Below are 13,903 nucleotides of genomic sequence, written 5' to 3' on the forward strand. Positions count from 1 at the left end.
TAGGCTTGTAGCTCCATCACTGCACCTAACTGTCTTTTAACTATCTCTGTTAAGCCTAAGTCAAAATATAAATAATCAAATATATGTTATAAATAACATTTAAAAAAATAGCATGTTCAAACTTACAGTCTAGTCCGTGTCACAAAACCATAATAATTTCAATTCTTTGAGTTTTACAAATCCAAATACAACGAAACAAGAATTGATCAAATCGAAGAATTACAAAATAACAACCAAAAGAACATCATCTAAAGATTCAAACATCATACTAATCTATTGAAGACCAAGAACTTAATACATAATCTGTTCAGAAAGAAGAAAGAGACTGTAACCGTTAATCGCTAAAGAATAAGAGATCGAAGGATAGAGAAGATGATGATTCACACATATAACGTTTCTCTTTTTCTTTTATATATCAGACACCACCAATCCATTTAATAGATGATATGTGCTAGGCCTAATTTAAGACCAATCAGTAGCAGCCCTTTTAGCCCACAATTGAATAGACTACCCATATCCATCATTCTCGGCGTATAACATGAAACATAAACAATAAACAAGTTAACCAACAAATTCGTGTGTATGTTTTATAATGAATTGGAAGCATGCATGTATTTCAACAGTCCGGTTCATTACGATTTGAAATTTTTGAAACTGACCGATCAAAAGTTAAATAAAAAAACTAACCATGCAACCAAACTAATGACTGATTTGAATAGTTTCATGGTTTTGAGCGAAACCATGATTCAGTTCCCCTTCTGAATAGTCTTCCACTAGAGCATTACATGTTGAAAAGTCTATGAGACTATGACCAATTGTGGAAAATAAATAAAGTGACTCAATAGACCATTTTAATTCTATTATCATAAAAAAAAGAGTTGATAAAATACATATGTTAGTACAAAGGAAGTGGACCCTTTTGGTCTTCCTTAGTGTGCTTGAACCCTGTTTTGGACCCCCTAAACTCGTCTATGAACCCGATTTGAGTTTGACTCGAATAGACTATTGAAGAAGACCAAAAGGTTAACGAAAGAGAAAAAGAACTTGATATTGAGACACACATTATACGCGACTAGTGCATTTGTCTCTTTGTTTAATCTTCTTCGGTTCTTAAAAATGACAGTTTTTATATTGTATCGTAAAATGTTAAAGATTATTATTGTAACGCCCCTATCCTAACAATGAAAGGAAAGACCAGATAACACGCAAGAGCAAATTATTACTTATTTTTATTATTATTAATTTGTATCATATCACTCAAGTTTCAATTATGTTCTAATCTAGGTTTGTTACATGTTTAATAGGTTACCAATACCTACGTGACATTTTTTTTTCTGTTTCTAAATATGCTAATGTGTAATTGGTATTTCTTTTAAATTTTAATTATTTTATTAAGTATAACTCAAGGCTTTTACTTTTTAATGCTTTAATAATAAATAAGACTGCTTACAAAAAAGATAAACCAATAAACTTATATGTATATTTGGTAGATTATGTATGTATGATGACTTGCTAAGCAGGTAAAGAAAAGAATTAAAACGTTAATGAAACTTAAGTGATCTAATTGAGACAAAAAAGATATAAAAAAAATGAACGACCTAGTTAGAACAATGGTAAAATTTGGTTAGTATTCTATTAAGTTTTCCCATTTATTAGGTATATGTATATCTAATATCGCTAATGAGATTGTGATGGAGTGGTTAGGGAGAGACTCAATGCTCCACGTAACACATGTTCGATTCATGCTCCCAACATTTAATTTCGGCGGCACCAGGTGATGATAGAGACTAGGCGAGTATTTCGCGTTCACTAGTTGGATCCTTGAACTGAACAAGTTTTACTTCACGGCACTGTCATGTTTTCGGACGAATATTCGCAGGTGTTGGCCAAGGTGAGATCACATACATATTCATTTATTATGTATATGTATACTCCAACATCAATTAATGTAGGTAGGTTTCTCATATAGAGCTATAAAAATCACGAAAGGAACCTATATACCATCTTTTTTTTCTTTTTCTTTTTTTCTTTTTTAAATAGCCAAATATATATTACTCACATGAATTCCAATTCCAAAAAGAAAAAAAATCATCTTAATAGAAAGATGGTACGAACCAGTTCCACCACACCGCTTTCATTATGCAGAATACTACCTACAATATTTACATACACCAAATATGTATATTCAAATAGTGTTGCTAAACTTACTCCCACTATAATATTTTTATTTAATGTACTCGTCCTTTGAACTTTTTAAATCAATTACTATTTTTTTTAACATTTTTTACTTAGATATTAGTCACTCCAATATTTGTCATTATATCAGATAAAGAAAATATTAAGTTATATATATATATATATATATATATATATATATATTTCTTTTATTACTCATAATATTTATAATTTTAATATTATCAATATTAGTATTATTATTAGTATTTACATACACACATGTGTGTATATATATAAAACAAATTTAATAAATTATTTTAATACATATCTATGACCTATTGGTCTAGTGGTATGGTTCCTCCTTTACAAATGTGATATTGTGTATTCAAATCATTAAAAATGCAAGATAAATGTGGAATTTTGCTATTAGAAAAATGTCATTTTAATATACATAACACATTTAAAATGTCAAAAGACATTTAAAATCTATGGATGTGTTAGAAACAATCCAAGAATACAATGATTGCTCTGACTAGGATAAAGCAAGAGCTGATATTTTCATCCATAAACATATTGATGAATTACTATTGCATAAGTATTTTAATTATGATAACCCATATATGATATGGGAAGATTTGAAAAGCAGATTCGGTCATCTAAGGGAAGTTTTACTTCCTACTTCTAGAGATGAATGGAACAGTCTTAGGTTCCAAGATTTTAAGAGGGTAAATGATTACACCTCTACTTTATACCGAATTTGCTCAAAGCTAGAATTTTGTGGGTATCCCGTAACAGAGGAAGAAAAGTTAGAGAAAACTTTCTCCACGTTTCATGCATCAAACATAAACTTGCAAACACATTATCGTTTGCAGAATTTTAGGAGATACTCTGATCTAAATGCATTACTCCTTGTAGCAGAAAAAAATAATGAATTATTGATGAAAAATCATCAATCTCGTCCCACGGGTTCATTAGCAATACCAGAAGCACGTGTTGCTCACAAAAGTTCTCATAAAAATTCTGGTCATAAATGGGAACAAAGTCGAGGACGAGGCCGTGGACGTGGCCGTGGTCATTTTGACAAAAGACATTTTAATGATCGTAAGCTTTCATCCAAATGGAACAATAATTCTTACGGTCGTGGTCATGGCCGTGGCCGTGGTCGTAACCAGAGAGCCAATAATTATCATGTCTCACACAATACCAATTCCAACCACCAAAATAAATGGAATGAAGCTGGTAGGTCCGAAAGCAATGGCACTTCATGTTTTAGATGTGGAAGTACAAACCACTGGGCAAAGGCTTGTCGCACAGCTCCACATCTGTGTGAACTGTACCAAGCCTCCCTAAAAGGAAAAGAGAAAGAAGTGAACCATGTTGATAACTTTAATAATATCAATGTTGAGCTGAGCGTTGAAGACTTTGAGGTGATACTTTGAAACAAAGTTGCTTGACTACTATAATTAGATGCAATTATTAAGTGTGTTCTCATTATCTTTAATTATGTAGTTCCTCATTCATGTACTACTTGTGTTTCAATTAAATAAAGTTCTTATTAAAATATCATATGTCTTCGTTATACACTTATTATTTTTCTTAATATTTTTCAAGATTTAAAATGAAAATCACCGGAGCACAAGATCAAACAAATGAAGAAGATATATGTATAGCGGATAGTGGAGCCACGCATACTATACTTAGATCTAAAAAATATTTTTATAAACTGAAACCAACAAAAGGGATCATCAATACAATATCAGGTCCTACAAACTTGATAGAAGGAGTGGGAAAAGCTAATTTAGCATTACCAAATGGTACAAATCTCAAAATAGAAAATGCTTTATTTTCCCCAAAATCAACAAGAAATTTGTTGAGTTTCAGAAACATATATCATAATGGATATGATACTCAGTCAAGGACTGTTAGTAATGAAAAATATTTGCATATCATAAGCAAAGATCAAATATTGGAAAAATTGCCAATGCTCCATTCTGGTTTGTATTATACATATATAAATGTGCCTCAAGCACATATGGCAGTCAAAGAAAATTGTTGCGATTCTGGTATCATAAACTTATGGCATGACAGATTAGGCCATCCAGGATCCACAATGATGAAAAGGATCATTAAAAATACACATGGGCATCCACTGAAAGGTCAAAAGATCCACAAAATAGATAAAATGTCTCAATGTACATCTTGTTCTCTTGGAAAATTAATTACAAGGCCTTCGCCATTAAAAGTCGATAAAGAAACACCAATGTTTCTTTAAAGAATTCAAGGTGACATATGTGGACCAATTCATCCACCATGTGGACCATTTAGATACTTCATGGTCTTAATAGACGCATCCAGCAGATGGTCTAATATCTCTTTATTATCGACTCGTAATGTTGCTTTTGCAAAATTTCTTGCTCAAATTATCAAATTACGTGCACATTTTCCGGATTATACCATTAAAAGAGTAAGGCTTGATAACGTGGGAGAATTTACATCACATGCTTTTGATGATTATTGCATGTCTGTGGGGATTGTTGTAGAACACCTTGTTGCTCATGTACACACACAAAATGGCTTAGCCGAGTCGTTGATCAAACGCCTACAGCTAATAGCTAGACCATTAATAATGAGGACAAAACTCCCTGTTTCTATTTGGGGTCATGCAATTATGCATGCTGGATCATTAATCCGTGTGAGACCAAGTGCAAATCATAAATACTCTTCCACACAACTTGTTTCTGGAAATGAGCCAAATATCTCTCATCTTATAATTTTTGGGTGTGCTGTGTATGTTCCTATTGCACCGCCACAACGCACAAAAATGGGTCCCAAAGAAGGTTGGGAATATATGCTGGATATGAAACGTCTTCCGTCATAAGATACCTTGAACCTGGCAAGAAAGAGATATATCATGGTGTGTGCCATCATTGTTACACCTAGACCCAAGATCAAAACAAAGTAAGACAGAGGTTCAAAAAATAATACATCTACAAGAAATTGCAAATCAGTTACCTGATGCATTTTGTGATATAAACAGGGTCACTAAATCTCATATACCAGCTGCTAATGCTCCAGCTCGAGTTGAGATTCCAAGCAAGCAAAACCATAATAATGCACCTCATGAATCTCAAAAACTTTTAAAACGTGGAAGGCCAATCGGTTCAAAGGATAAAAATCATCGAAAAAGAAAGGGCTCTGAAAAGGATACTGACCCTAAGGAAGGAATGATCGAAAAAACCTTCCCTCAGGAAAAAATAAATGATATAACATTTCCTCAGGAAGGAATAAATGATTCCAATAAAGAATTGTCAATCAACTATGGTCAATCACATATAATGTGGGATCGAGATGAAATGGAAAATATTGATGATATATTTTCTTATTCTGTGACAAGTGATATCATGGAAGAAAATGATGACCCTGAACCAAAATCTGTAGATGATTGTAAAAATCGACAAGATTGGAACAAATGGAAAGATGCCATGCAAGCTGAATTAAATTCCCTAAATAATCGAAAGGTATTTGGACCTATTGTCATTACACCAAAGTCAATGAAACCTATAGTATAAATGGGTTTTTGTGAGAAAACGAAATGAGAAAAATGAAGTTACAAGATATAAAGCAAGACTTGTAGCTCAAGGTTTTTCTCAGAGGCCAGGAATTGACTATGAAGAAACGTATTCTCCTTTCATGGATGCTATTACGTTTAGATATTTAATTAGCTTAGCACTCTCTAAAAATTTAGAGATGCGTCTTATGGATGTTGTCACAGCTTACTTGTATGGATCACTAGATAGTGACATCTATATGAAAATTTCCGAAGGATTTAAACTCCCCGAAGCTATAAGCTCAAAGCCTAAGGAAATGTATTCCATTAAGTTACAAAGATCCTTGTATGGACTGAAACAATCTGGAAGGATGTGGTACAATCGTTTGAGTGATTATTTGATAAGCAAAGGATACACAAATAATCTTATTTGTCCATGCGTCTTCATCAAGAAGACAACATCAGGGTATGTGATCATAGCTGTGTATGTTGATGATCTCAATTTAATTGGGACACAAAAAGAAATTAATGAAGCGATTGCTCTTTTAAAGAAAGAATTTGAAATGAAAGACCTTGGAAAAACCAAATATTGTCTTGGTTTACAAATTGAGCATATGCACAATGGAATACTTGTGCATCAGTCAACTTATACTGAGAAACTCTTAAAACGTTTCAATATGGACAAAGCAAACCCTTTAAGCACACCAATGGTTGTTAGATCACTCAATGTTGACAATGATCCATTTCATCCTTGTGAAGATAATGAAGAGATTCTTGGTCCCGAAGTACCATACCTCAGTGCAATTGGAGCACTTATGTATCTTACTAACTGTACAAGACCTGACATTTCTTTTGCAGTTAACTTATTGGGAAGATTCAGTTCATTCCCTACTAAAAGACATTGGAATGACATTAAACATATTTTTCGGTATCTAAAAGGAACTGCTGATTTAGGTTTATTTTATCCTAACGATTCAAAAGAAGGGTTAGTTGGTTATGCAGATGCAGGTTATTTATCTGATCCCAATAAAGCAAAATCTCAAACTGGATACGTATTTAAGAATGAACGAACTGCGATTTCATGGCGTTCTCAGAAACAAACACTCATTGCAACATCTTCAAATCATGCTAAAGTCATTGCATTGCATGAAGCTTCAAGAGAATGTGTATGGTTAAGATCTATGTCACGACACATATTGATTTCTTGTGGACTAGAGAAAGATCGAATTCCAACTCCTATCTATGAAGATAATGCAGCTTGTGTTTCGCAAATGAAGGAAGGGTATATCAAAAGTGATAGAACAAAGCATATACCACAAAGATACTTTGAGTATACTCGGGACCTTATTAAAGACAATCAGGTTGAAATGAGATATGTCCAATCGAGCAACAACTCAGCTGATCTTTTCACAAAAGCACTTCCCACGGCAACATTCAGAAAACATGTCCATGATATTGGCATGCGCCATGTACGGACAATGTAACGACCTGCAACTTGAGGGGGAGCTATCTACTGCACTCTTTTTCCCTTAGCTAAAGCTTTTTCCCATTGGGTTTTTCTTTAGTAAGGTTTTTAATGAGGCAGTACTGCAAATCTCCGAAGTTTTGAAAAGTGTCATCCAGGGGGAGTGTTATGATTTTATCCATGTTTTTGGATGACCACTTTTTCAACGTATGATTTTATCTATGTTTTTGGATGACCAATTTTTAAAGCAATCATATACGTTTGTTCCCCAAATAGTCACCTCAATAGTAGTTTGCAATAGTAAAGTTTGTACTATAAATATCAACGTATGTAATGGATATATCAACGAAGTTACTGAATCATATATTCTATCTTCTTCAAAGATTACATAAATATATTGTTACAGATAGTGGTGACTTCTTTATTATCTTCAAGTTCTCACATTATCCTAATAATCTTGTTATAGTTAGGGCTAATATTATAACATAATAATAATAAAAATAATAATTACATATAGATGCCACTTAGAGCATTCTCATCTAACCCATCATATTATGTGAGAGAGTGTTTTTATAATTTAGAGAGTGATTTATGGTGTTGTGAGTGAAGAGTTTTTATATTTTATAAAACGTAGTGATTTTTCTGTATGTTTGAAAAGCTACTATTCACCCCCTATAATTTTTTAATATATTTTGAAAGTGTTTGTGAGTGAATAAAAGAGAAATGATAATGATAAATGTATAAAAAGATATTATTTAATTGAAAAAGAGAGAAAAAACGTAATATATTTTAGTGTAAATTTGGATTTAGGGATAGGGGTTGGATGGGAATGCTCTTATTCTTCATCATTTTATTTATTCACTCAAATATTTCTATCATTTTTATTCACTAAAACATCCACCATTTTTATTCATTTAGACCCTCAATGACTGATTTCTCAAACGATGACATAGAAATATTCATATCGCTGAACGACTCTGATAACAACATTTTTTTCAAACGATAGTAGCATACAATTTTTCAAAGATCTCATTGAGCAAGCCGAGGAAGGGGACACGACAACATAATCATCGAGCAATATAGTTGGTCGAATTATCATTTAGTTTTATTTTTCACATTTATTTTTTTTTTAGGTTTGAATTGTCGTATTTTATTTTCAGGTTTTCACTTATGCTATATTTTTAATTTTAATGAAATTTTAGTTTTAATTACAATTACATTTAATTGTTTTATTTATTTTAAATTATAAAAAACAAAAAACACAAAATGTTCTATTGTACTTATGGGTAAGTGTCATCGATAATTTTATGGTTTGTGAGACCATGATAAAAGAATGAGATGACAATGCATGATTGACTGATGCATAGATAATGCATATAAGTGACCATTCCCCTCATATAAGTAAAATACTTTTGTGACTTCATTCAAAGTTTCTAATCTCTCTCTTTTTTTTTCTTTTTTTTTTCCGCAATTTTCATAATAAATGGGTTTTGAACGTGAACGTGAACGTGAACGTGCTTTAAGTCTTTAACTCTTTATAATAATCCACGGCTCCTCGACTCTCGTAACCTCAATAATAAATTGGGAGCCTCCACGATTCTTAAATCTTAAGTGTAATTAATTGTTGTATAATCCCACAATCCCACATTATGGTGTAAATAAATGCTTTATATTCCTAGATAACCTAAAGAATAATTTCCCTAAAGAATAATTTCATCAATTATTACGTTATAAATCATGTCAATAATATATAATAAAAAAAACATTCTTAATTCACCTACAATTTAAAAGTTCATATGATTCTTTTAGATTTACATAAAATAAAATGGAGTAATATATGGTTTTTGTGTTGCATAAATGTAACTTAAACTTAAATGTATTTTCACGGATAAGGGCGACCCACTCTTGGACCATACGAGAAAACCGATTACCCGAGATCAACCCGAGTTCATACTATTTGGTGTGGTCCTTAGTCTCGGATAATAAACTAAGAGACTGTTTGACAATCTTGTGCCAAGTTATTAAGAGGCGTGACTAAGTAGGAGGTAGTCTATGAATCAGCCAGCATAAACCAAGCACACTCTTATATCTCTAACCGATTCAGAGGTAGTCTCTTAATTAAATCATTAAAAGATTATCAAAAAACCTCTAAATTGGTTTGGGTTGGCTTAGTCCGAACCCCGGTGGACCCAAATAAGACCCGAGAAACCCGATTATATGATATGATATATATATATATATATATATGTATATATATATATATATATTAATTAAAACCAAATTATAATATTATGTATGCATAACTAGGATGTTGGTAATCAAGATTCTATGATATATATATTAAACCCTAGTTATATTATGTGTGCGTAATTGGGATGTTGGTAATGAAAGACATAAATGAATGAACAAGATGATCGATAAACACACAAACTATAATTTTTAATTAACAATCTAATTACACAACTTTGTTCGTTCGTTCATACGCCGGTGTCAGTTGGAATTGCATGATATTAAGATCATTAAATTGTTCAATTGATGCAACAATTCGAAAAAACTTTATCTACAAGATAGACCTCGACAAAAAAACTAAAGAGTAACAGCGGTAGGTGATTGATTTACTGATTCTCGAAGTTTAGACTAATATATTGTTGTCAAATGTAGATCCAAGATTGTTGGCCTTTAATAGGATCTGATCAAATCGATATCAACCTTCAACTATGATTAATTTTATACCAACTATGGTAGTTTCAGATAAAAATAATCATCCCCTTTGCCTATAATATCAACTATAATAGTTTCATATTAAACTGATCAACCTTCTTTCAAGAACATTGTATTGGTTTTTCGGCCGCCTATGAACCTAGGACAAATCAAAACCAACTGTGACTTACGAAACAATGATAGTTTTTATTCACGAAGAGAATAAACACCAATTATCTCCATTGACAACATTTCATGGTTTTTTCGGCCACATAGTGAATCAAAACCAACCATTTCTAGTGACAAAAAATGCCCTTTTTTTCACAGGGTGAATTAAAACCAACTATTTTTGTTGTTAATGATATAGTTTTAATCACTAGCAGAAACTAAAAAGCATTTGAGGGTCGTCAACATACACTACATGGGTAATAGTGCTCCTCAACATGTTCTCGGGCCGGCTTCGGCTTTTTTAGCTTGAGTTATGTTCAAATAAGTTATAACCAATTCCCTTTTGAGTTAAACAAAATCGATATCAAATTCGAATTGAGTTCGCTTTAGTTTCACCTTGAATTTTAATACCAAGTTTTTGATTTTTTATAGAGTATACTTGTATTCTATAAATGTAGTTACGTGACTATCAAATATTATTAAACGTGCGAAAAAACAAATTCAAAGCTTTCCACTAGAGTATGCAATATTAGTCAAAATAATGAATAATAAAAGAAATATTGGATTTTAATAATCCCTATTAAATGATATTGGCCGATAATAATCTCTATTAATTTTATCGTCACTGGCGGTCCCAAATTCAAAAAAGTTGGCCCCCAATGGTCCCGGTTAAAAATGACTTAACGGCATTATAGTTTTTTTTTTCTAAATTTCAAACCAATGTTTTAGGGCTTTTGATCGTTAAGAGGATACGAGTCGATTGGTGTAAAACTTAGTTTGAAATAGTGCTTCAAAATGACGAAACAATGCTTCAATTCGGGTGTTTGGACTTACAATTAACCAAAATTAAGTCATTTGGATCATTGTTTCGAGCTAAGTTTTTCACCAATCGACTCATATCCTCCTAACGATCAAAAGCCCTAAAACATTGGTTTGAAATTCAGAAAAAACTATAACGTCGTTAAGTTATTTTTAACGAGGGACTATTGGGGGCCAACTTTTTTGAATTTGGGACCATCAGTGGCGATAAAACGAATATGGATTATTATCGGCCAACACTAGATTATTAAAATCCAATTTTCCATTTATTTATAAAGGTTACACATATTTTTTTATTATATATACAATGGTTCAAATAAAAAGAAGTTGTTTCCTAGGAATGGTAAGAACCAATATAATTTTGACATTTGACATTAAAACCTATGGTGAAAGAACAATTATAGGAAACTATGTCGGTTATAATGGTGAAAGAGTAATTGTAGGAAACTATGACGGTTTTTTGTAATTTTAAATCTCAACTATTGATTAATATGATTCAATGGCTATGATTTATTTCTAGTATTCCTAAGAAACTACTTGATTTTAGGATAACCCTCCCATATATATATATATATATATAGAGAGAGAGAGAGAGAGAGAGAGAGAAAAAAGTGTTCAAATAAAAAGAAAGAATTTCCTAAGAGTGGTAAGAACCAATAGATTTTTAACAAGTGACATTACAACATATGATGAAAGAACAATTCTAAGAAACTATATCGGTTATAGTGGTGAAAGAGTAATTATAGAAAACTATGTCGGTTTTTAGTAACTTTAAATCTCAACTATTGATTAACATGATCCAATGACTATGATTTATTCCTATTCTTCCTAGGAAACTATTTCTTTTTAGTATAAACCTCCTATATATATATAGATCTCTCTCTCTCTCTCTCTCTCTCTCTCTATATATATATGATAGCTTGGTTTATTCAATTTGGTTTTTGATCCTAACTTGAAATAAGTTACTTATATTTCTTTTTCAAATTTAGTTTTACTTGGTCAGGTAAATTATGTTTTTAATCCTACATTTTAATCATTCAACCCCCCTCTCTTGTTTGGACTCGACTTTTCTGTTTTCACCCACCATTTATTTATTTTATTATGAAAAATTGGATTTTAATAATCCATTTAAGGTGTTGGCTGATAATATTCCAATATATATATTTCAAATATTTCGTTGAGTGGGTATGAAATTCTAAAACCGAAAATTTCAGGTTTAATTATAATCCTTTTTTTTTAAAACGATATTATATTTAAAACACGAACTAGCAAAAACAAAACTAGCCCGCAAAAACAAAGAAAAAGGTTACATGTTTAAAATATCAAATATGTACCAATTCTTCCATCCGACTCATAATTTCTTTGATCTCATCCATAAAAAGCTTAGGATTTTTATATTTTTAACTGTCTGAGCTAGACTTGTTTTAATGCCATTGAAAACCTTTTCATTTCTCACTTTTTAAATACATCGTAAATCATGACCCGGAAGATTGTTTGTATAACTAAATGGGGGTGTTCATAAAACCTCATTCAACCTAGCACTTAGCTCACATAGTTATAAAACTAGCATCAATGGCCCATATTTTACAACAAACGTTAATGCGTTTTAGTCCAATACGTAAAAATGGCATACCAAAACATATCTCTATTGTAGGTGTACCAAAAAAAAAAACAATAATTAAAAACCGAACCCGAAATATACGAAATTGAGATATCTGAATTCTTGGATTTAGATAGTCATTTTATAAAATTTCGGATATCCAAATTATACATGATATAGATTTTAGTGTTCAAAATTAATGGTATATTGGTGTTTACTAATCTCAATTATCATATTTTGGTCGCTGCCGGCCTCAGCCAATGAATTGCTGATAATAGTCTCATTTTTTAACGTATTTGTTCCCAACGGTTTGCGACTAAAAGAATTCTAACGTCGTTACTTGCGAGTCATCAGAAAAACGCTTTTGGCCGGTAAGTCACTTTTTTTTTTGCCAGAAAACTCATTCTGAACACCACCACTACCACCAACTAAATCACCGCCAGCCAACCAACCACCAGTTGAGTACCACCAACTGACTCTGACAATGATTATAGGGTTTCAGCAACCTCAATAATGGGGCTTTTACTAGAAAAATGTTCCTAAAGGTCCGTCCAGGGCTACAAAAATGTTTGAGACGAAAATGTTGAGTTTTCAGAGAAAAATGTGAGTTTTCTAGCCAAAATGATTTCCCGGTGACCTGCAACTAACGGCGTTAGAATTTTGTTAATTTTGGACTGCTGTGAACAAATATGATAAAAGGTGGGATCGTTATCAATTAATTCGTTTATTAAGACCGATAACAACCAAAAAATAATGGTTAAGTTAAATAAAAACCAATCTAATCTAACTATACTAATAAATGAAAATAATGAGGATGATGTAACAATCCCACATTCATTCTAGGCCTAATCTCTCTTCTCATTCATCCTACATATCCATGGGTTATGAAGCAAAACCATATTGACAAATGAGTTATAATTTCTTTTCTAATTCTCTAATCTATCATCTCATTTATCCTAACTATCCATTGGTCATGGGCAAAAATAATTTTGGCAATTGGGTTATAATTTCATTTTCAATTCTCTAATTTCTCATCTTATTTATCCAACATATCCATGGGTCATAGGACAAAACAGTTTTGAGAAATGGGTTATAATTTCTCTTTTAATTCTCTAATCTCTCATCTCATTTATCATAGTTATTCACGGGTAATTGGTCAAAACAATTTTTGCAAATGTTGTATATAAAAAAATCAAATTTGTAAATTTGAGATTTTAGACTTCTTATTGTTTGTATTATATATTTTATCTTTTTTTTACCTTTAATTTTGTTCATTTCTTTCAGATAATAAATCTTTTTATTTTTATTATATGACAAATCCCATGTAATACACGGGTTCAAAAGCTAGTATACCAAATATAAAAAATAAAATCGTCTTGACCACAACAAATTGCTTTCTTTTATCACTATCACTTACTTGTGTTCCTTT

This window comes from Bidens hawaiensis, unplaced genomic scaffold, assembly GCF_021521415.1.
Source record: "Bidens hawaiensis isolate Kalapana, Puna unplaced genomic scaffold, B.hawaiensis_p1.1 tig00036852_1, whole genome shotgun sequence".
Lineage (NCBI taxonomy): Eukaryota > Viridiplantae > Streptophyta > Magnoliopsida > Asterales > Asteraceae > Bidens > Bidens hawaiensis.